At 38.3% G+C, this 23,065-nt stretch overlaps 1 protein-coding gene across 4 annotated transcripts in view; it reads right to left on the bottom strand.

Annotated features, from left to right (window-relative positions):
• Positions 1 to 23,065, bottom strand: part of SPSB4 (splA/ryanodine receptor domain and SOCS box containing 4) — a 160,648-nt gene that overhangs the window by 89,861 nt on the left and 47,722 nt on the right. For 2 of the 4 annotated variants that reach the window (XM_032698347.1, XM_032698349.1), the window contains one exon: positions 2,057 to 2,201. The exons of 1 other annotated variant lie outside the window; for it this stretch is intronic. The gene's annotated coding sequence lies outside the window, so the exon portion shown is untranslated. Of the gene's footprint in view, positions 1 to 2,056; positions 2,202 to 7,346; positions 7,366 to 23,065 lie in introns of those variants that run through there. One more of the 4 variants, XM_032698350.1, reaches the window with a different exon arrangement.

Genomic DNA, 23,065 nt, shown 5'->3' with positions numbered 1-23,065 from the left:
ACCAGATCATTTGGTCAGCTCAGCTGCAATGCATGTGAAGGAAATTCAGATTAGATGTTATTGATGCTTCTGCTACTATTGGTATTTGTTCATTGGGACTGTGAGAGAATAGATCTTTGTGGCCTCCCATGGGAATTGGTTTGACTCTATAGTTAGCAAGAGGTGACTGCATTCTCCTATTTTCTTCTTTTAATGTGAATACATCCCAAAATAATTACTTGTGGAAAGCCAAGAGGTTCATACTTCGGACCACAGGCAATTTGAGTGTGTAAAACCATAGCACATCAGCTGTTCTTTCAAATCCTGTCATGAGCTAACATGAGTGGCTCTGTCACCCAGACCTCCCCACTATGTATTTCTGGAAATGTAAGCAATAATAATATATTTCTCATACATAGCACCCAGAAATTTTTTAACTGAAAAAGACTGCTTTTGTTTCAAAACTGCTTTCCTAAAATGCTTAGTGAGTAAGTTCCATAAGATTCCAAAATGTAACTATCAGACAAATGAAGAGGTAGGTCCAAAAAAGATCGTTCTCTTTGAAAAGCCAGAATTTATCCTGCATTCTGCTTTACTTCTGGAAGAGAAATTCTGCATTTTCCAAAAGTTTTGGAAGCTGTATCAGAGACAGATTTATTCACATCCTCTCAATAAAAATACATTATTGCTGTTACTCAGCGCATTCCAAACATTCACCTTCGTTTTATCCTTTATTTTATAGGTTTTCATATATATATCTATCTATATGTATAAAATATTAAGGGAATGTTAGATACACCTAAGAGTACTTCATAATCTTACCTTCTGTGTTAAAAAGCCTGGTGAAAATTACTACTTCTAAAAAGGTTAAAAAACTGTTTAGATGTTAGAAAAACATGTCTTAATAACACGCTTCAGAGAGCTAAAAAAATTTTACATTGACACATTTTTTTCATCATGTTAAAACCCAACCAAACAAAAGACATAACCAAACAAAAAACCCCACAACTTTTTTTTTCAACCCTGGAATACTTACTCAAAGATAACATTTAAGTCTGACTAATATCAGTGTGGACTCTTTTTTTGTTCAGACTGACTACCAACATCTGAAACTTCAGGAAACTCCATCTGAAACTCTCAGGATGAATCACATTTTTCTGTTCCCTGCTTTGAAGGGCAGAGGAGAGGGAAGAGAGCCTCAAAGGTTTTCAGTTACTGCCATTGGAAATTTCTGGGAACATTCTAGCAACTGCAAAGTCTTCTTGAAAGCATTTTGTTTCAGTAAAATTAAACTGCTGAGAATTCTAGGTATCAAATATGGCCCGTGTGAATTCAAAACATACAAAAGTCTGTATTAGTTGCTTAGCTGCAATAATCTAGAAAATTGGATTTAAGAAATATTTTACTAATTGTATGATATGTCAACTTCTGCAGTGCTTGTTTCCTCAGCAAACCCAATAAGAATTTGTAATTTATTCAGCTTTACCCCACGCCCCCCTTCAAGATTTACAACGATACATATCTCCAGCAATTTTCCCCAGGAGATCTTTTGTTTCTTCAACTTGAAAACATCCATTCACATCAAAAGCGAAGTCAGTACAGTTTATTATCCATTAGACAATTTGAATATGATTCTTCTGCTAAAGGCTGTGCTAAAGGCAGCCATCTGGGGTCTGAGCACACAAAAGGCTGTTCGGAAGGGTGTGCGCTCAAAAGCACCATGGGGACAGGGAAGTGTGTGCCTCACAAAGACACCCGATTGTCTTTGGTTTGCTGAGGGCTTTTTTTTTTTTTTTGAGGGTGCCATAAGCATCTATTCAGAGAATTAAGCATGAGGGAGGCAGCGCTCAGATGGCAGACGTCAGCTCCAGCAAGGACAGATGGTGAACAAAGGTGAAAAGCACACAAAGCGCGTGGGCCAGGAGAGCAATTCCACTCCTCCCTCAAAACCTCTTACAGCCCTTGTGACATCCTGTGCTGTGAAGTGAAAGTGTGGCCCTACAGGGCCACTTTCCAGCAACTTACAGTATCTGCAGGCTCTCTGTTAATATCCTCTGTGAAGCATTGGCTGCCCTACCTGGGACGATGCACAGGGCTCACAAGAGAGATACCATCTCTGTGGAGGGAAACAACATGGACTGCAGCCCAGATACTGGTCTGGCTTATTGTTTCTCAAGGGGAACGAATCCCACTGACTCCCTTTTGGAAGAGAAGCTCAAGGTCTGAGGAAACAAAGAAAACAATCTCATTACTTAACTCACTCAAAATATACACCTGAAAAACATTATTCACTTACATTTCATTCTGTTACAATTGATTTAAAGATAGGGTTCATAAAGTAACAAGCAGCCCTCCAATAGAGCTTTTTCTTATGATGATTTATATGCAGTTTATGCAATGTCAGATATACTTCAGCATACATTCCACTGCTAACTAAACTCTGAAAGACTAAGGGTACTTGTAGCCCAAATTGTACTTCTCTATAATTTAAAAAAAAAAAAAATGTTTTACATCATATTTATACAACAAGGATATAGTGACTCAACAGGCAACAAAGCCCAGATATTTAAATTAAGAGCATAAATGCCAGCAGGAAAATTGAAAAATCGAAGAGATCATAGGTCAATCCAAACAAGCATAATCAGTCTTCTGATATGGCACAATTCTTGCTGAAATTGTAAAATACCTCAACTACTGCAGTTGCTGCTGTCTATGAGAGAAGAGTAAGTACTTTTTCCTTTTGTAATATGCTCTCTCTTAAAAACATACAATGAAATAAAAAAATGCAGAGGCACTTGCGTAAGTGGGTGCACAAAACAACCTCCTAATTTAAAAAAAATTACTGTGGTCTGTCTTTCTTCCTATTCTGAGAAAGAGAGGAATATTTAAAAGTCTTGAAAGACTTTTCTTGTTTTGTGGAACGTTGCCCAGGCATGGACATGTTCAGCATCTTTGGGAAGGTTGTCAGTTGTTCACTTTAGACTCTGAAAATTGATCCATGAACAAATAGTAGCTCTTTGTGGATTAGCCCATCTGTCTGCCAGATGGGGGGAAAGGTGGTATTGTACTAACAGCTGCTCCAACAAGTTGTGCTGGTTTTGGCTGGGATAGAGTTAATTTTCTTCATAGTAGTTGATATGGGGCTATGATGTGGATTTGTGCTGGGAACAGTGTTGAGAATGCAGAGATGTTTTTGTTACTGCTGAGCAGTAATTACACAGAGTCAGGACTTGTGCTCCCACCAGCGAGTGGTCTGGGGGTGCACAAGGACTGGGAGGGAACACAGCCAGGACAGCGACCCCAAAAAAGCTGGGGGGAAGAAGGAAGGGGGGAACATTCAGAGTGATGGTGTTGTTGTCCCAAGGAGCCCTGCTGTCCTGGGGATGGCTGAACACCTCCCTGCCCATGGGAGTGGTGAACGAATTCCTCGTGCTTTGCTTGCATGTGTGGCTTTTGCTTTACCTGTTAAACTGTATTTATCTCAGCCCACAAATTTTGTCACTTTTACTCTTCTGATTTACCTCCTTCTGACTGGGGGGCAGTGAGCAAGAGGCTGCGTGGGGCTCATTCCCCAGCTGGGGTTAAGCCATGGCACAAGGACAGCAGGTCATGGAAGAACAAGGATGAGGAGTAAAGTGAGGAAAGCTGTTATTCAGGAAGCATGTAAATTTTGAATGAGATCAGGATGAGCAAATTTAGAAATATGTCACTACCATATCAGCACAGAGAAGACACGAGGGAACTTTAAAGATGTGAAAAAGAAATGAAACAAAACTATGCTGATTTATTTATGGAAAGAAGGAAAAACTATTCAGGACTAATATAGAGTCACCTTTGTTATGTGCAATTTTGGTGTAAAGGCCCCCAAACCTTGAGAACCAGGATTTCTTTTGTATCTCTATCACAGCAGAGCTCCAAACCTCAAAAATGAAAATTAAGTGCGTGTGCAGTCAGAGATCTGCTTTGTTTTTTCACCTTTGGAGTTACACGTGAAATCATCAATCAAATGGTCCTGTTCATATGGATGTAGCTAAGAGCCAGGCAGAATTTTCATTATATCAACCTACTTTTCTTAGGAGTTAATGCTACTATCTGTTTTGTTTCTAAGGTGAGTCTGCTTCCCAAATTTTAGTCTTCATTTAGCTTGAGACAAACTCTGATATGCTATTAAAACATCCTACAAGCCAGTTAACAGCTTGAGTTTCCTTGAATTCATGGAGAGGAGAGGACATTTAATGGAAACTGTGGAGAGTGAGAGTGGAAAAATTAACGTTTTTCTGTAGTGGAATTCAAATAAGGACTTTGCAAACTCTAATTTCCTTCCTCCCTCCAGTTACTTGGATCAACACATAGCCTGCAACAGAGCATTCCTGCTTACAAGCTATTCAGTTCTAATTAATTTCTTCCTTGATGCCATGATCCAAAGATTTTAACAGCAGAACTGCTTGTTGGGAAGGAGTGCTGTCACATACCTCACTTGGTAGAAGAGCCAGTACATGAAACTGGATAAACCAAGAGCTCTTTTCCTTTGAAAGATCAACAGGTTTCTATCTAAAACAGTAGTTGCATGGTATTAAGATTTCACAGTGCTGAACTGCATGCATTTCAACTGTTTCCACTTCTCTAGAAAATGCTGCTTTTCTTCTGTGAGGGAAGAAAGCAAAGCAAAGCTTGAGGACACAGTCACAGAAGGTGATGGTGGAGGGTGTGGAGGGAGATTTCACTGTTAGTTTTAGAACTCCAGCATTCCCTGTTAAAACCTGACACTGTAGAGGTAGAGTACTGAATCCTTCCCTCCAGAAATCATTTAGGAACACAAACCTCTCTTCCCTAAAATGTTTTGCCATGGGATGCTGAAGGCAACCATGACTGTGGAGTGTCAGCACCAGCTGGGGCATCACCCCCAGGAGTTTGCCAGTGGAGCAGGGAGGAGAACAGGCCACTCTGGAAGCTCTGTAATTGCATGGTAGGTGAATTGTAAGTCAGCAGCTCTATCATTAAGCTGTAATAATATTACTGCCATGCAGAAAGCTCGACTCAGAGATGGAGTTAAACTGTATGTTGTCAAACTGTGTTCGCATTGGAAAATAAATGAACTCTAGTTCAAATGAAACTTCCCTTAATCATACCTCAGCATTACCACATGGTTAATTAGAGGCTTTTTTTAATTAAAAAAAAAAGTTATTTAATAGACAAGATAGCAGGCTTTCAGAAGTTATATATATGCACCTAGTTATTTATTATATAGCTGATCTCCCATCCATATAAATTGCTGCTGCAGTTGCCACACACTTCAAAAAAGCTTTTAACTGAAGCTCTTTAGATCAACACAAAGAACTCAACTTTGACAAGATCCTTTACAATTTCCTTAGGTTAAAAAAAAAAAAAAAAGTCACACACACGGGATGCCTAAAGCCTTTTTTTTTTTTTAAATACATCACACTCTCAAAAATGTATTCAAAAGTCTAAAAGATGAAAGGAGGAGGATGCTACAGAAAAGCTAAAACCAACAAAAAGCACGTTCAGTAAAGAGGCACTCGCCAAAGCACATTTATTTAAAGTGAACTCTGTGAGCAGGACTGTGTATTGTTCAGCTGGAGAGCTTGGAACTGTCTCTCACGTCAGCAAACTCCCGAGGCAGTGACTCATGTCTTCCCAAGAGTGTGTGTCTGGCTTTGGGTTTTTTGCAGGGGGCGTTGTATTTTCTTTGCTTTTGGCTTTTAAGAAGCAGGTGTTGGTTTTATTATTTAAATAATTGCTTGTTTGCTTTTGAAACATTTGAAACCTTGCTATTGAGACATGTGTACGTGTGAATGTGTTTCTCTCTGGACTGCTAGATAGTTACACTTGAATGTGAGCGGAATAAGGAACTCTTGAACAGTTCTCTTTTTTTGTTGGTTTTTTTTTTTTTTTTCTGAAAGTGGATCCAGATAGTTGAAAAATTAAATACAATTCAACCGACATTTCTAAATGTAGTGCAACTATATATATTTACAGATTTTTCACTGCAGAAAAAGGTTTGTTTACTAAACAAAAAAAGCGTTGGTGTTTCTCCTGAGAACGAAACAAACAAAACCACAAAGTAAACAAAAAAATCCCACAAAAACATAAACATCCTAAGAACCAAAAACAACACCCCCAGAAATTCCAAGTAAGGAAAAGCCCAATTCAGATCTACAGATTTTTACCAAAAAAATTACAGAAAAATTTTTGATTCCTCAGTGCAAAATAGTATCTTTATGAATTTCTAAAATTAATATGTTAAACATATCTATCTATTAAAAGTTAACTAAATTAAAGATCTGATTAATTATGTAACACTGAGACCATGAGGCATGTAGCTTGAAAAGTTGATGGGAAAAAAATAAAAAACATTAATTGTAGGACCCTTTATAATCAATTTGAGCTACAAGAAATGGAAAAGTAGCCAAAACATAAATAAAAAACGTCTTAACCATCCCTTAGCCAAATAAGGCATTAGCTTCCTTTTCACTACAACATAGCAAAATGCAGGCTCTAGAAAATAACGTTATGGAAGCAGATAGATTGATTGATAACATTAATTCATGCTGCTGACAACTGAACTTGTAAATTGATGTAGTGTTGCTTTGAAAATATGGAAATTAGAAAAAAAAAAAAAAAGAAAATCAATATTTGGTACAGGTACCTGAAATATGTTAAGAAGCTGATTACAATTCAAATTTATTTTTAGGGCCCCTTAAACCGTTTCTAATTAAATGGTGGACTTTTTAAACCAAGTAGAACTGCAGATATCTCCATTTAGTACTATCTTGCCATAAAGGAATAGCTAAGGAAAGATGCTGGAAAAAAACCAAGCTGATATGGAAATCTATTATTGTTCTTTTCTTTAAAAGCACGGGGATTAATACCTGTTAATTGCATTAGCAAATCGGCACTAAAACAATGACAGGATTAACTAATCTTCAAGACAACGTACCAAAGTCTTAATTGATGTAAAACTCCAGGGGAATTGCAGTTGGGAAATACTGAGGAGCAGCAGATGCACACTGGTGCACCTCAGGCTGGGATCTCCCTGTCTGCCCACTCCCTGTGCCAGCAGCACTGCAGTGCTGGCTCCAGCCAGGAACCTCCCCAAGGTCAGCAAGGGACGAGACAGAGGCAGAAACCTGCAGAAAGTCTAAGGGACATGTGCACTCTCCCACCCCACAATCTATGAATTAAGGAAAAGCAATTTAGCTAAGGCTGAATGTTGCTCCTCAACACTTGTAAGGACAACCCCCTTTTTAAGGACTAGATCCAAGGGCAACAGACAACAAAGACATTTCCAGAAGCGTGTTCTCATTACTGCTGTGCTTCAAAAGCAAGCCAGGAAAGTCACTGCTGACCTTGAGCCAACAGAGGAGAGTAGTCCTGTGAAGTCTTGTAAGGGAAAAAGACTCCTTAACAAAACAACCCGGAGGAAGCTCTCCACATTTCCTTTGCAGTCTGTCCCTCCAGGCCTCTTCTGCAAAAGTAAAGTTCTCTCTAAATAAGGAAATTGTCCTGAAATTGGTTAAATGCACAGTTAGATTCTCTCTTAGAAGAAAGCAATTCTCAATGTATGAGTTACCTACACCTCTTTGAGCACCTCACCAGGTAGATTTTCTTATAGCAGAGCAAAAAGGATCAATTTAGTGAAACTATTCAGTGTTCTAGTGAACCTAATCCAAAATAAATAGTGTTAGTAAAATGGAGGAAAACCTTAGATTAGAACCTGTTATTTTAAGTTTTATTTCTTATTTTTAGAAAATTAGATTAACATGCATTTTCACACATCTATCACAGAACCATATATCCAGATTAAAAATTCTACTGATACCCAACTCAAGCTTTCTGTGTCAAATTTTTATGTTTTGGTGAAAGGTTACAAAACTACTACAAAGTGTCAGGACAGGTATTTTTAAAACTATTTCCTTAGTTAGGCTGTTTTGTAAGTAGACTCACTTTGAAATAAGTGGCAGATTTGCCATGAATACGAGGAACATTTGTTTGCACAAGTATTGTTTCATTATGTAATGAAAATTCTGCTGTGCAGAAAACAGAAGCTAATCACAACTCACTACCCGTGGGGACACCGACAGCCATTGAATAGACAAAATCTACATTAAAACACATCATGGAGATTACAATCTTGTATGGAGCAACCTTTCCACACCAGATTGTTGTGATTCAGAGGTGTTAACAAGTATGTTTGTAAAATGAGATCATCAAAAGCTCTGAAGGTCTGAGGAAGCCGAGCAGCAGAGGTGTGGTTGAGAGTCCAGAGCCCACAATATTTGAGTGTGTTCAAAACCAGGACAGTCAGTTTTCCTGTCCTTTCACTGAGCACTCACCCATGGAAGGCAGAGCGTAGAGTGCTTCCTATATGGATGTGGGCATACTCCTCTAGAGAGCAATTAGAGTTATAATTATTGGTACTTTATCAATCACCTGCTGGGGGTACCTATGTCTTACTTTGAGCTCTGTGGGAATCCTCTGAGCCTCAGCTGGCAACCTAAAGGTTGAAGCTCTGTAGGAAAGCATGTATACACTGTAATTTAACCCTCAACCCACGGAACACTCATCTCCCCAACTAAACCAGAAAACATCCAAAAATGCACCACCAGCTTTGCAGAAATTAAGGAACACAAAATCCATAACCCAGAGAGCCTTTTGCTTTAGTAATCCTTAATGCTTTTCACAGAGACCGCTTAAACTCGAGTACTCAAAAATAGAACTATTTCCTGAGAAGCTAAAAAGACTGAAGTCACTGCATGAAAGCTTTCAAGTACTTACATAGCCCCCCAAAATATGGTAAAATCATCCAGCTACTGTATTACATGACATTGCATAACTGAGGAAAACATGCCAGATGGCTGTAATCCACCCTTAACAATTTGGGAAGTTCTTGTCCGATCTGCTGCCAGTTTTAGATTACTTACACATGACCAGGAATTTGGTTTGTTTCTGGTTAAAAGAAGACTGCATTTCTTATGTTCAAACTATCACTACAGCAGCCACAAAGCTGTCACCTTATATTCTTTAATTAATCATTACGAAGAACAGAAAACTGTGAATTGAGAGGTCATTATGATAATGATGCATGAAATACCCTGAATTTCAAAAAAGAAAGCAAAAATAAAACAAGCTACATAAGTATAGTGCTCTCTAGCTAATAATTTTGATTTTATTCTTGTAAAAATATCGAAATATAAAGATATAAACCAGGCAAGAAAGATATATTGGTCTCTAGCAGATAAATGGACAGGTATGGTAAATACTCCTGTTCATAAACATGCTTTTCCAGATTTTCTACATTTGCTTCACCTCAGGTGAACTACCAGAGCAACATAGAATAAATACCTTATTTACATCAAAGTAAATGACACAGCTCTGTCCTGGTCCTTGTTACTTCACACAGGTTGTGATCTTTATCACCTCTTATCACTTCACCATTAATTCTTAAAACTGCAAATTAGACTGCAACACCCATTGTACTGTCAAGATAACAAATTGCAATGTCAGCCCTTGGCTTCCTGCTCCAGATCAGTGGAAGGACTTGCCATCTGCACAGGTCTTTAAATAATACAGTATATGGAGGTGTATTATTCTTTACCACAAGTTCAACATTAAAAAATTTTCAATCTCAGTTTCGAAAAGTTCAGAACTGCATCTAGCTGCATGTCAAGGACTATTTCAATAGCAAAAATGCTCTGTTTATCCAGGCACTGCACCACATATTTCTCAGGAGCAAGACAGCAGGACTTTTCAGTTATGCTGGCAAAACACTGAATTCAAGCTGTATATGATCAAAACATGAGGCTTTTACCCCACACCTTCTCGTTAGACCAAATTCTACAGCTGAGAGAAATCAAAACTCCCCCATTACCATGAAAAAACCCAAAACAACCAAAACCCCCAAAGTTTCTGCCTGGCACCAATGCCTTTTCCCTCCACCACCACCACTGATGCCTTCTGTGCCTGGAGAAAACCCAAAACTTACAGAAGGCAGATTTTGAAAGATTTCTGTCTTCTCCCCACCCCCCACCCCACTTGGTTGTCTTTTGTTTTTTCTTTGAGTGATATTGCTGCCAAAAATATGACAAAAAGATTTTGCTTATTCACCATCACGGGGGGGGGGGGGGGGGGAGGGGATCTATCCTATAGTTTAACAGACTTTCCAAAAATTATGCCCTGGAAGCTTTCAAATTCCTCTAAGATCTTTCAGAAAATCAGATTAATACAAAATACTGTGTAATTTTAGCATGTCAACTCTACAGAAGCGCTGGAGATTTGGGTGTCTCCTTCATTACCATATCACTTAGGGCAGTGGGACATCCTTTTAAATTCCTTTAACTCTATGTTCACCACCCTTAGAACAGCAGATTGCTAATGTTTGTGATAACACTCCACTGCATAACCTACTGAAACTTATTCTCTATTATGGTCTCATTTGGGAGACAAAGTGGGAAGGGTTAAAAATTCTGAAACAAGCTTAGGAATCGGCACCCAATATCTGCTTGATTTAACACAAATCTAGGTTTCTTTTTTTACTACACAAATAGTTTTCATATTTATTTCTTTTAGGAGGAACACTCAGCTTACTTAGAACAATGACATCTGTGTTACTGTGCTTCTAAAACAAAGCTTGACTTATATAATATGATTAAAATTTCTAAGTGCTAAGGACTAGCCTTTGACTTTAAACTTTCTCATGCTTTTTTTTAAGATAGTCTGACACAAAGACTAGATTGTTATAACATTTTCTTTTGAAATCCTCTTATATGTAAAGCACCATGGAGATGGTTTCAGAGGTGACAAGAAGTGAAACTGTAAAATAAAAAGAAAGGACAATAAGAAAAAAAAGACAAAATATATCAAAATTTTGGGGTCTGGAGGTTTTAAGGGATTTGATTTGAGTTTCTACCAACTAAGTGAAAATGGAAGTCAGTCTCCACAAGTCTACAGCTTTATCTCTAATCCACTTCAAGTGTGCTAATCACACAGATTTCAAGATCTAGACCAATTTAAGACCATACACTGTTATCTGGGGGTAAACCCTTATCAAGCTTCATATGCATGGCCAAATCCCAAACACTCTGAGCACCAGCATGTACTAACAGGGACACAAACGGGACTGTCAGAAAAACAGTAAAACCCCTGAACTTCTAAAGTGGCCTCAGAATATTCCCAACTGTAATTGCTCAGAAATGACACCGTTCTGCTAAAGTATTTGTAGTGCAACACTGAAGAAATTCAGAGTTATTGGGTTTGATTTGGGCTTTTCCCCTACCCCCCACTCCCCTCCTTTCTCTCTGTGCATGTGAAAGGCTTTCTGTGCTTGAGAAACTTCAGTGTCTGAATTTAGATAGTTATGGTACAGGTCAAAATAAGACCATGTTCATAGCCCAGCCCTTTTGACCAACAAGATCACAGAAGCCATCATAAATTATTACTTTTAGGCTTTTAAGTTCACTGGAGGAAAAGATTGAGAACAATCAACATAATTTAAAAACAGAAAATAAGTTTGCTATGTATTGCTCAGGATAGTCCTGTTCTGCAGTGGTCTTTCTACTTTTATACTTTAGTATAATTCATTTATACTGATTTTTTACCTCCTTCCTTCTGCACTCATTGTTAAAAATCAGGTTTTGTATCAGTAAATTGCCATAATCAAAAATCCCCTGATACATTCCAAGAATAATACATAAATGGAAAAAAACCCCAAATCACTAAACTTTTAGCACACTGCTGTCCCTTCTCCTGCATTCCTTTTCACTTATCCCACTCCTACTCTCCTGGTGGCTTTGTAAATAGACCAGTTTCTCACACTGTCTTTGCAGGAAGCATCTCAGATGTGTGAAGCTGCTAAGTCTTTGTCTGTCCCACACAATATGAAATACATCAGTGAAAAAGTACAGCAGTGCAAGTTTTGGGTCATATGCTCTACAGAGACTTGACCTTGGAAAAATATGCAATGAGCTGTGCCCAACACTCTCTATTCCTCTAATAGCATACCAACCTCTTCCTACCAAAACCAGCACGTTACAGCAGCCCAATATCGAGTACCTTACTGCTGTTCTTTTCAAGGATTTTCATCTGCAAAAATAATCTAAGAATGGGAAAATTCATTCTCCCATGAACTTAGCTCAGATCAGACTCATTTCTCCCCTTCCTCTTCTTCTGGGTGAGGTGGTTCAATACAAGCCCCACCCTGGCAGCCAGACAATAAAGCTGCAAATAACTTATTCTGATCAAAGCCCCATCTGCTTGGCAGCAGCAATTCAACTGCACTTGTGGTTTTTGTATGGCTGCAGCTTCGGAATTGAATGATCTTTTCATTTAGATGGAAGTTTAAACAAAATATGGTAATTAGCATCAAGCACTGCGGCTTTCATGGCTACTGTCTACAAAGACATCTCTAATAAAAGGACTTTGCTGCTTTCCCATCTAATTACACAACATTGTTGAACAATAAAATTTAAATCAGGCAGCTCTTTTTCTTTAAGTCAGTTAACAGACTTACTGTCTTAGGCTACCTATCTGATGGTAGGGACTATGACTAAAACAAAGAATTCCACCTCAAAACCATCTCACTGAATTTTGTTTCATCTTTCCCTGAGGAATATGGCTGAAGTTGGTAACATTTAGCACTAATCATGCCAGTAAGAAAGCTACCTATCTACCTTTTTGAAAGGAAAGTAGGATTTAAGCCTTATACTCAGAGCAGGGTGAAAAATCTGGCATTATCTAGCATTGCAGTTTTATGACATAATAAAAGACACCAGCATACAATGATGAATGTTTTTAATGAAACATCCACAATGCTGTAGTCAATAAAAAATTTTACAGGCACAATCCTCAGTGATATAAACAAGAGGAAAATCAATTTATTGCAACCACTACCAGTTTTTGTTTATATACTATAATTCCTCATTATAATAAAAATCAATAGTGGAAAAATTAATCTTAAAAAAAAAGAAAAATAGTATTTTTGGCAAATTATACTTTACACAGTAGCATATAGGGCTGGACTTAGTTGACCTGACAATGAAGCCAAGGTAGGCCTGACCAGCATTTGGCTTGAGAAACCCCTGGGGTGTAACAGCAGGTGCTGTAGAAAAAAGCCAGCGGCTCAGTGTCAAACACTTAGCAAACATTAGCCCACAAAACCTGACTGAATGGAAAGACTTAATCTGGCTCCATCATTGCTGATGAGCTGATAGGCAGGAATAAAAAATACTGTTTTAAAGCCTCTGACTGGGACAGGGATTTGGACACCTAAATTCCCTTAGGCTGCTCTGACTACTCCAATCTGAAGATTTATCCTAAAGACTTTTCTTGCCACCTTCTATCTGCCAAGTGAAACAAAAAAGGCAGGTAGACGAAATGTATATGAGGGAGTCACATATTTTAGTAGCATGAGTTATAACTTGAGGGAACAGTTTTACTGTGTATATAATAAGTCTGACATGTTTGCAAAACTCGTTTTTAGAAATATAATTGGAAGAGAAAGCTCCAGGTGGGTAAACGGCGTCCTCCATTAGTTCCAAAAACAATGAGAGTAACACAAGGCACCAAAAGAGGAAAACTTTCTGTTTCAATAACATCATTCCCCAAACAGCTAAATCCCAAACAGATTGAGAACTGAATACAGACAGCCAGCATTCCTCACTTACATCCTGCTACAGAGCTGAACAGTAAAACAGAGCAAGCTGAAATAGAAACTCTGTGTTAAATCCAGCTCGACAGTCCCAGCTTTTAATAACCATTCCAAGGAAGTGCTCTCCCACCCAAACACCTTGGGCAGACCAATCTGGAAGCCCCTCATCTCCCACCATGCAGTACAGCTACTCTCACCAGGCAATTATTTCCTGTTCTTCTCAGCCTGAGCTATATGCAGTCCCCCATCCTGGGAGCTGGAGGCTCCTACTCCAGGTTTGTTGCCAGGGAAGACGGTGTGTGGACTTGTCTCACTTGACACATAATAAGCAGCTCATCTACCAATCCACCTCACCTAGCCATGAGACACAGACACTTCCCTGCTTTCCACTGGAAAAAAATTACTGACAGTTTTAGAGAGAAGTGGCAAAAAGAATGGAAAACAAAAGTGTTACTTCTCAGGAAACTGCTGGAGGGCCATTCAGGTGTGCCCTGTGCAGGGAGAGCTCACAGCAACCTGAAAACCCACACAGACAAAAATAGGAATTCTCACCATAAATTACAGCCTTCTTCAGAATTCTTCTGCCTGTATCTTCTGGATAACATATTAAGATACCATTTAGAAACAGTCAATACAAGATACGTGAATGATTAATAAGTTTTCATATTGTGTGATACTGATGGTTATCTCCACATTAGGGGACAACATTTCACACAACATAAAGTACAACATCTGACACACATAAGGCTCTGAAACAGCAGAGACCTTTCAGTTCCCTTTTAAACATCTGCAAGAATTCTGTGATTTCCTTGTGTGTATTTTCCTCATGTAACAGAAATTCTTGCCTGGCACTTTGTGTTTGACAGGGAGAAGCCAGAAGTTTGTGTCTGAGTAGTTTCCAAAAGTATGTTATAAAGTTATCATTTTGTTTCATTTATGATCCAAATACATGTTTGAATATAGAAAAAAAAAAAAGCCATTAAAAAGCAGTCTTCTAAGGTATATTTTTTAGCAGGAATGATGCCAAATATTGTGCCTTTAATTGCTGCAAGCAGAAAACTGCATTAACTTGAAAATTATGTGTCATGCACCCATTACCAAAAAACGACCTTCTGCCCAGAAGAAAGTATTTGCCAGTTGCACAAGTAGTTCCATGCCAGGAGAAACCACAGGGGATTTCATTATGATACAGCAATTTTGTTTGGAATTTAACTTGAACCTTTCAGCAAAGAGTATTTGCTAAACTGAAAATATTATTGCTAAGCAAAACTGAAACATCCTCAAAAAAAAAAGGAAAACCACCCACACTGCCATGGCTACAGCCACACAGGCTCAGAGCTCCAACACATGTAACAGCTTCCATATGCACAGGGAGACTGATGCATCCCTAAGGAAAGATTCCCAGGCTGGGACTGCTACCACCGATCCAGCTTCAGCACAACTGATTCAGCCTGTGCACTGCCTGCACATTCGAGCTGCTGCCTCAGGACACAGGAGCCATTGCTCTGACTGGACTGTTAAATTTGGGAAACCACCTTTTCCTAGAAACCTCCAGTGTTGTCACAGATACACATTCAATATAATCAGATTTGCTAGTCAGGTTGCTGCGTAACCTTGTCTTTAGTTTTTCTTTATGTTGGAACCAAACGTCAAACACAGAAAATATTCAGCTTCTCAGCACTTAGTCAGCTCTTTCAGCAAGCCCTGACAATAACTCCACAGGTATCTTTGTAGAAAACGGCAGTGAGGTACCATGGGAGGGGGTAGTCAGTCTTCATCATACTAAAAACGCTACAATTAGACACCTTCAGTTCCAGCAATGACAATGAGGAATGATCTGTAGCTCTAATGGTAGAATTTTAAACTCAAAAGAAGACAATCGGATGTGGATTGAAAGGCAACATGTCAAAAAGAAGTATTTTCCTTCCATGAAAAAAACAAAATGCCTTTTTTTTGTACTGTAAAAGGCACTAAAAAATAAATAGGAAAACGAAGGTGTGGAATGCAGGGTTTTTTATGGAAAGGGACCCATAAAAAGCAAGATGCATATTGAACTTACATTAGCTGATCTGGGACTAAACAACGAGTCCTTAAGACCACAGGTAATCATTCTGCAGTATTCATCCTCTTGAAAAAGACTTCTGGAAGCAAGTGACCACACCAGCTACTTAGCAACATCTCAGTTATCAGGCCTTGGACTTTGCACCATCAGGAAAAAGAGGTTTTGATGCTTAGGAAAGGAGATTTTCATGAAATCAAGTTCCTGCTGACAACCAGTCAGGACAGATTCGTGCCCACAGCAGGCATATGTGTGTATTCAAGATTCTTTCAAATAGAGGGAGCTTTACTTTACAATTACTACTTTTGAAATCTGTTCTCCCCCCTCAGATTAAGGCCACCTGATCTAAAGCCAATCTCCTACTCTCAGACCAAATATTAAAAGCCAGTAACACCCTCCTACAACAGCCTGAGAGGTGCCTCAGTAGAGATTATGGGCAACAGCTCTCAAGGGAAAGGACAAATACACATGCTGTAGTAAAACTGCACCGAAGATATTTGTCTGGGGTGCTGTGTTTACATGAAATGTAGTTTCAATTATCCAAAGCCATTATTATGATTCTTTTTTCCCACTAAATGTCATTACTTGACTGAACTGTGTATTTCATTCCAGCACCTATAAGCAGTATATTGCTTTTAAAACCAAGCACAGGAACCCTTCAGTAGTATGTAAATTTGATGTTATAAAGTGGTGACTATTCTTTTTTTCTACAAGGAAAAGCAGAAACAGGCCTACTTTTCCCTCCCCTCCCCCTCAGTGCCATTCATTTCTCAGTGCACCTAATGATCAAGCTGTCTCTCAAAGGACTTGTTAAAACTCACCACTACCTTTTAATACACAGACTGCACCCACTGGCAGTGACTGGATCTATTTGGACATGGAGGAGAGTTGCACACTTTTTGCATTTATATTGATTATTCCATCTCTGCCATCTATTTGCCTCTTATGTTATATTTCATCTTGGAAAGCTAGACCAGATGACCTGAAGAAATTCCTTCCAAAATAAATTATTCTACTATTCCATTAACTCTTGTACTGCAGGTTCTCTAGGGGAAAAAGCACTTTATATAGAGATCCAACCAAAAAAACTATGGGTTTTTTTTTAATTTCGCACCATAAAAATAATAATTCTGGGTACGGCTATGAATATTTAGAATTATTAGTGGAAATGTTATCAGTTTTCTCAGTATATCTATACACATAAAAAAAGCTAGCTGTCCCTTTCTATGCAGAAAAGCACTCTCAGTTTGCCCTCATCTATATTAACATATACACGGTTAAAGTTCACTAGGTCTCCTGTGCTGGTTTTAACAATTGCATTAAGATTGGCAAGCCAAAATGGATTAGCTCAGGTAGCAGGAATAGGCAGTGTTTCAATTTGACCAAGGGATAATAAATGTGTTTCTTGTAAAATGTCATTAACACAACCTACAGGAAGATCCATTATCTATCCTAAAACACGAGTATCACATTTAAAGTCGTGCCCAATGCCAGTGTCACGTCATCATCTGCAACACTCATCTGAAAGTGTGGTCTTCTCACTTGCAAGACGTCTGCTTAACATTGGCAGAGATATTCCAGCAGTGAATTTAAAGGATTACTACAGGTTTTCCACAACTGAAGTCTCTTGCCTCTGGCCTGATGCCTTTACAGCACAGCATAGGCACACAATAACCCTTCAGAAAAGCAGAGCCTGTCATGTCTTATTATTTAAATATTGAAAGGCAGATAAGTATTCCACTTAAAAGAGACAGGGCTTAATCTGTAAATACTTCAAAGGGATCTCTAATGACTTGACTTTAACTCATCTTTCCTCATTTTAACTGCTGCTTTGATGTCCTCCCTAATCTTCATCTAACCCTCCTCTCAGGAACACATCATCACACAAGAGTTTTTGAGGCTATAACATGGACCACTGGCATATCAAATAAAAGTCACAAGTAAGCTACACCAGACAATCTAGTTTACTTGAGAAGTAAATGAGGCCTCTGTGTGCCACCCTCACTGCTGACAGATACTCCTCACACATGGGACCGATACCATATCAACATCAAACAGGAGAAAACAAAGACCTTTCCTGGTATTTGGCCACACCTGGTGATGGTGACAACCTGCAGGTGAGGGAAGCATTTGCAGCCACTGTTGACAAAGGTTCCACCTTCGCTGCCATGACTTTGTCTACTTGTCAAAGACAGGTTTGTGTTTCCTCAAGAGTCTCATGTTATTCTTCTGAGAGATTTTAAATCAATAATATATGCAAATAATGGATGCTTCTAGCAGAACTAAAGGTTTTGTTGTTGTTGTTGTTGGTTGCCCTGAGCAAGCTAATATCATAATATCAAGACAAAAATAAAGAGAGGATTACTTTTTCTCCAAAGGTATTTCTTATAACCTCATTTCTTATAACCTTATTCCATTTTCTATGTGTAATGGAAAAATCAGTGACTGTTCCTCTCCAGAGAAGCTACTTGCAGTGTAAATACATTTAATTAATGTTATTTTTGGATTATGTATTAAATATGCACACTATAAAGAACAGCACACATACACCAAGACTTTAACACTAAATACTAATAGTTAATAGTAGTTAACTACTGACCACTAAGACTCTATATAACAAGATAATATCCTAAAACATTATAATGATGTTTCATCCTAAGGAAATAGATTTCATATTTGTAAGCAAGTGTCAGAGATGAAGGATTTGGGGGCTGCTCCACCCAAACAGGTGAGTCTAAAAGGCAGAGCAAAAGACTGGCTGAACAGCTGAGTTCTGCTTCTCCTCTGATAGTGATCTTCCAGTGAATCACACACATTATCTAACACCTGTGCAAGCTGTTAGAAATCAGATGACAATCCTGATTTCTCATAGGTCTAGAAAATGTAGGACTCTTTGCAGAAGCATTAAGCAGCTTCTTTTTCTGCCACTTAGTCTTAGCAGCTTTTTCAGTCCTCAGAAACATAAACGTTCTCATAGTTTGCCTGCAAACTCTGCTACCAGTTACATCCCAGATAAGGGCATGAAACCTGGAGTTGCTGCCCAGGAGCAGATACCAAGCAAAGGGGATCTCACCACTGCTCAGTTCAAAGGGCAAACATGGGATTTAGCTCTGTGACAGCTCAGGCAGCAATACAAATAGCATGGTTCATGCAGAGCAGAACCAGAGTACAATTAAAAGCAAGTTGCACAGCAGCCTACACACTGAAAACATGCTGTCTGTGAAATGCTCTGTATTGCTCAGTCTCTGAGCACAGGATGGAAAAGTCTGAAAATAGTGCCAAAGCAGCAAGACATCCAAGTCAGAGCAGGACTCATGCAATTCATTTTTTCATTATGTTTCATGTATAACCAATAAGCCCCATGTCAAGTCCCACTGCAGCCTAACACCGTTTATGTCCTACCATCTCCAGTGGGTGGATTGTAATGCCCCCACTAATCTGCGAGCTTTTATCTAACCGCTAAAGACGGGTCACTTTTTTATTCCCCGGGAACTCACGTGGCTTTTGACAGTGGTAGCAATAAGTTGGCGAAAACACTAAACAAAAACAAAGTAAGCTGTCTCTTAAATGCACCTCTTGCAAAGAAGAAAAAACCCCAACACAGTATTTAAATCTCATTTTTTTTATCTAACCAGCAAACGAAAGAAAATCCTCGGCTTCATGCAACCAGAATGCGATTTAAAAAGTAAAACACGAATTTCTGAAAGCGGTTGAAGTCCATTGATCACCTGCCCCATCTGCGGCAGAAAGAAATCTATTGATTATAAGCACAGTACAAAACATAGATTGCAATGCTTATTGAGGCTCCATCAAGCTGTACAAACTCTTTCATTCACCCTCCAAATCCTCAAGTATGCAGCACTAACTATGAAATAAGGAGCATTATGTTACAACACCTCTAGTACCAGCTGCCCCACTCTTTGCAGACATGCTGGGAAAAATCCGTGCCACAGCAGTGCTATTTCTAAATAGAAAATTATCGAGAAAAAAAATTGTGCAACAAGATTTCTGCACTTTCACTTGTGTAATTTATTTCTGCAGTTTAAAAATAACCTGTGATTCCGGATTAGTTCAGATTATAAGTGAACATAGGAAAATTTATTGCATCATTTCCTTCCCTCTAACAAATTCTGTCTCTGATTTTGTACAGGCTACATAAACCTACGGTTCTTTCAAGAACTATATTTAGGTATATAAGGTCCCATAACCTTAACTGAAGTAAAATGTACCTCAATTCTGACAGTTTTGTGATGTTAATTTCTCTTTCTACTCTGACTGCAATAAATTACTCTTCCTAAATCTTCATGTAAATGCATCAAACTAAAGAAGACCCTATACATATGAAGTGCACTGTGGAACAGAACCCCAACCCATCACAAAACAAACAGCAAATTTTCACAGCAAGGGACTCAAATGATTTGCCAACAAGCAGTGATTTGCTGAAATAACCTGTGAATGACAAACAGAACCCAAAATAAACAAAAAGTTGTCCACAGTCTTTTCGAGAACAATGGGGAAATAGAAAGATAAAAGAGCACAATTCATTCATTAATTGACAACTACTAATTTATTCACTGAGTTACAATGGCATTTTGGTCTGAAAAGCAAATACTGGTGTCTCCCACTACATAGATTTCAACTATAGTATTTCAGGCAGATGGCTGTAGGAGTTTGGATCATTTTCTTGTTTACTTCTTTCATTTGCTTGGGGTTTTTTTTAAATTTGGACCAATTCCTACCCAAGCACAAAACTACAACTAGATAAGAGATCTTCAGTTGTGTATGTGCAGACTGTGCTAATAAGAGTGTATTTTTAGGGAATGTATTAATTGGCATAAATCTCAAAATAAACATAAGAAATTGGGGGGGTTAAGTTATGTATACCCTTTATTATGCTATAGCTGGCATTTCTGTGAGTTGCAAGTTCCTGTAAAACCTAAGGCACATAAAAATAGGGATAAAACCCCAACCATTTAGAATAAGTGAGGACTCTGAACCATGGCACAGGCAGACCTTGGATTGCAAACCTCAACTTAATTTCTACATGTTTGATTCCCTAAGAACATCTACAAACTTTGGGTGCAAAGTTTTCCTTTTAGTTATAACTTCAGACTCTTCTTGGAGATTTTTAATTTATCCATTTCACATATCAGTGAATGTAGCTGTGGTTATCAGAGTCCCCTTATGAGAGTTCTGAAGGTGAAAAAGCCACAAAAGGAAGAAAAACAGTTCTGTCAGCATCAGGGTACAATCAATAGCATCCCAGATTAGACAATCAGTGCCACAGTATATCATTCCCAATTTTTTGAAGAAACATTTTAAATTGAATTCTTAAATAATTTAAGGATATCTACTTCATATATAAGAAAAAAGAGCCATTAAGGAAGCACTTTACAAGAGACCTACAACTTTCATCACCTTCAGCTGAACCCAGTTGAACTGAGCCTAAACTTTCAGCATTTGTATAAACAAATTAAGAAGTCCTTAGCATAAAAACAAAGATTTGCAAGATTCCTTTAAAAATGCATTTAAATAAACAAATTATGTCATGTAAGTATATAAGCACAATTTTAAAGTTCACACAATAAAAGTAGAGTAGTTTTTATGCATTACTTCAAAACTATCCTACAGAATATAATGGGATTCTGTTGCATGAATGCATTTCCTTCTGAAAAGCTTAAAATTTGTAGGAGAGAGCAACACTGACTCCAAATTCATAAGGCAATCCTTCTAAATGTCATCCCCATTATAATGATTTCATAAAAAAACCCCAATTTCAGTAGGACTTCTCTGAAAGAAAACTGTATAAGAATTAGCTTCCCATGGCATAACTCGTCATCTGACACACAATCAATCAACCCATGAAAACAAAGGAATTAAGAAGGAAACTGAGAACATTGGTACCACCCAAGAACAAACACTAGGAGTATAAAAATCTGTATTGAAGGATGTGTACATTAGTGGGTTTAATATTTCAAACATTCATTTATTTTTTGGTATTTCCTGTGAATAATTACAGGGAACATTCATAATAACATCATATATTTACCATAAAGTCCTCTCAGAAAGCAAGAAACCCAGTGTTCACACTAATTATTAGTAATTACACACCTCTTTTACAAGCATAGGGAAGCTCAAGTGGCCATCACTGGTTTTAGAGTCCCTTTAAGTGCGCTGTCAATCAGCTGCAGATTGCACAGCCGACTGCAATTATGCATTTACAGCAATTAGATTTCCCAAGTAATTAAACATGAAGATTTAAAACTATTTCAGGTAGAATTTGTATTTCTTCTCAGTGTCTGCAAAAGTATTATTGAAAACGATATTAAACTTAAATTTGTCACTAGTGTTTATTTTTGACTAATATGTGGTTCCTAAGCATTAAAAAAAAAAAAAAAAAAGCATTGTTTTTTAATTCCTTCTGCATGGAAAATTCTGCAAGTTACCCAACACTGAGTAATCCAGAGGGTGCAGCTGGAACAAGTCCATGCTTTACTTTAGTACCAGAAAAATTATTGAAGTGATGGTCTTTTTTTCAGACAAACTGGCCAGTGGGATTCATTTGGAAGTCATTATTCACCACTACAGACACTACTTTGTTTGATGGAAAGAAAGCATTTTAAACAAGCAAAGATCCTACCGGATCATTAGGTTGGTGTTAACAACCACCAAACCGAGACCTGGCCAGTCCAGGAAAAGCGTCTGAACACACACAGATACTCAGCTTTTTACCCCGCCTGTAACATTTCTGCTGCAGAGCTACACTGTGTTTCATCATTTACTAACACCTTGAGCACCCCAATTCCTGCAGCACAACATGTCACCGGTGAGCTGCTTATAAATCTGCTTGTCGCAAAAATGACCAGCAAGAAAACAAAATAAAGAGTTTGTACACACACACACACACACACAAAGGATAATTTCCCCCTTACTTTAAGAATTCCTATCTTCCCCTCAACTATGTCTTCATTTTCCTTTCTTGGTTTATACGTGTCATGACTTGAGCTGCCACTAAAACTTTTGGAGAAGTAACAGTTGTAAACACTGTGAGGGATTAAAAAAATCTCCTTACATATTATTATGAAGACAAAACTTCTGTAGCTCTGAAAACATTCCATTAAACATATACATTCATACCAGCATACCTGCATTCCCAGTATGCAGCCAAGCGTAAGAGCACGTGGACAGCCAATTTTCCAACTCATTACACTGCAGCCACCACTGGCAGGTGCACCGTGCTGAAAAGGGATGAGCAGTTAATATGATCTGCTTTAATGCAGACGGTTACATTTGGGCTGATTTGTCACCTCACAGTATTAGAACCGCTAGAAAAAAGGACGTAATAAAGAAATACCAGCTAACAG

Source organism: Chiroxiphia lanceolata, chromosome 10, assembly GCF_009829145.1.
Source record: "Chiroxiphia lanceolata isolate bChiLan1 chromosome 10, bChiLan1.pri, whole genome shotgun sequence".
Lineage (NCBI taxonomy): Eukaryota > Metazoa > Chordata > Aves > Passeriformes > Pipridae > Chiroxiphia > Chiroxiphia lanceolata.
The sequence above is the reverse complement of the archived record's forward strand: the minus strand, read 5'-3'. Positions and strand labels throughout refer to the sequence as shown.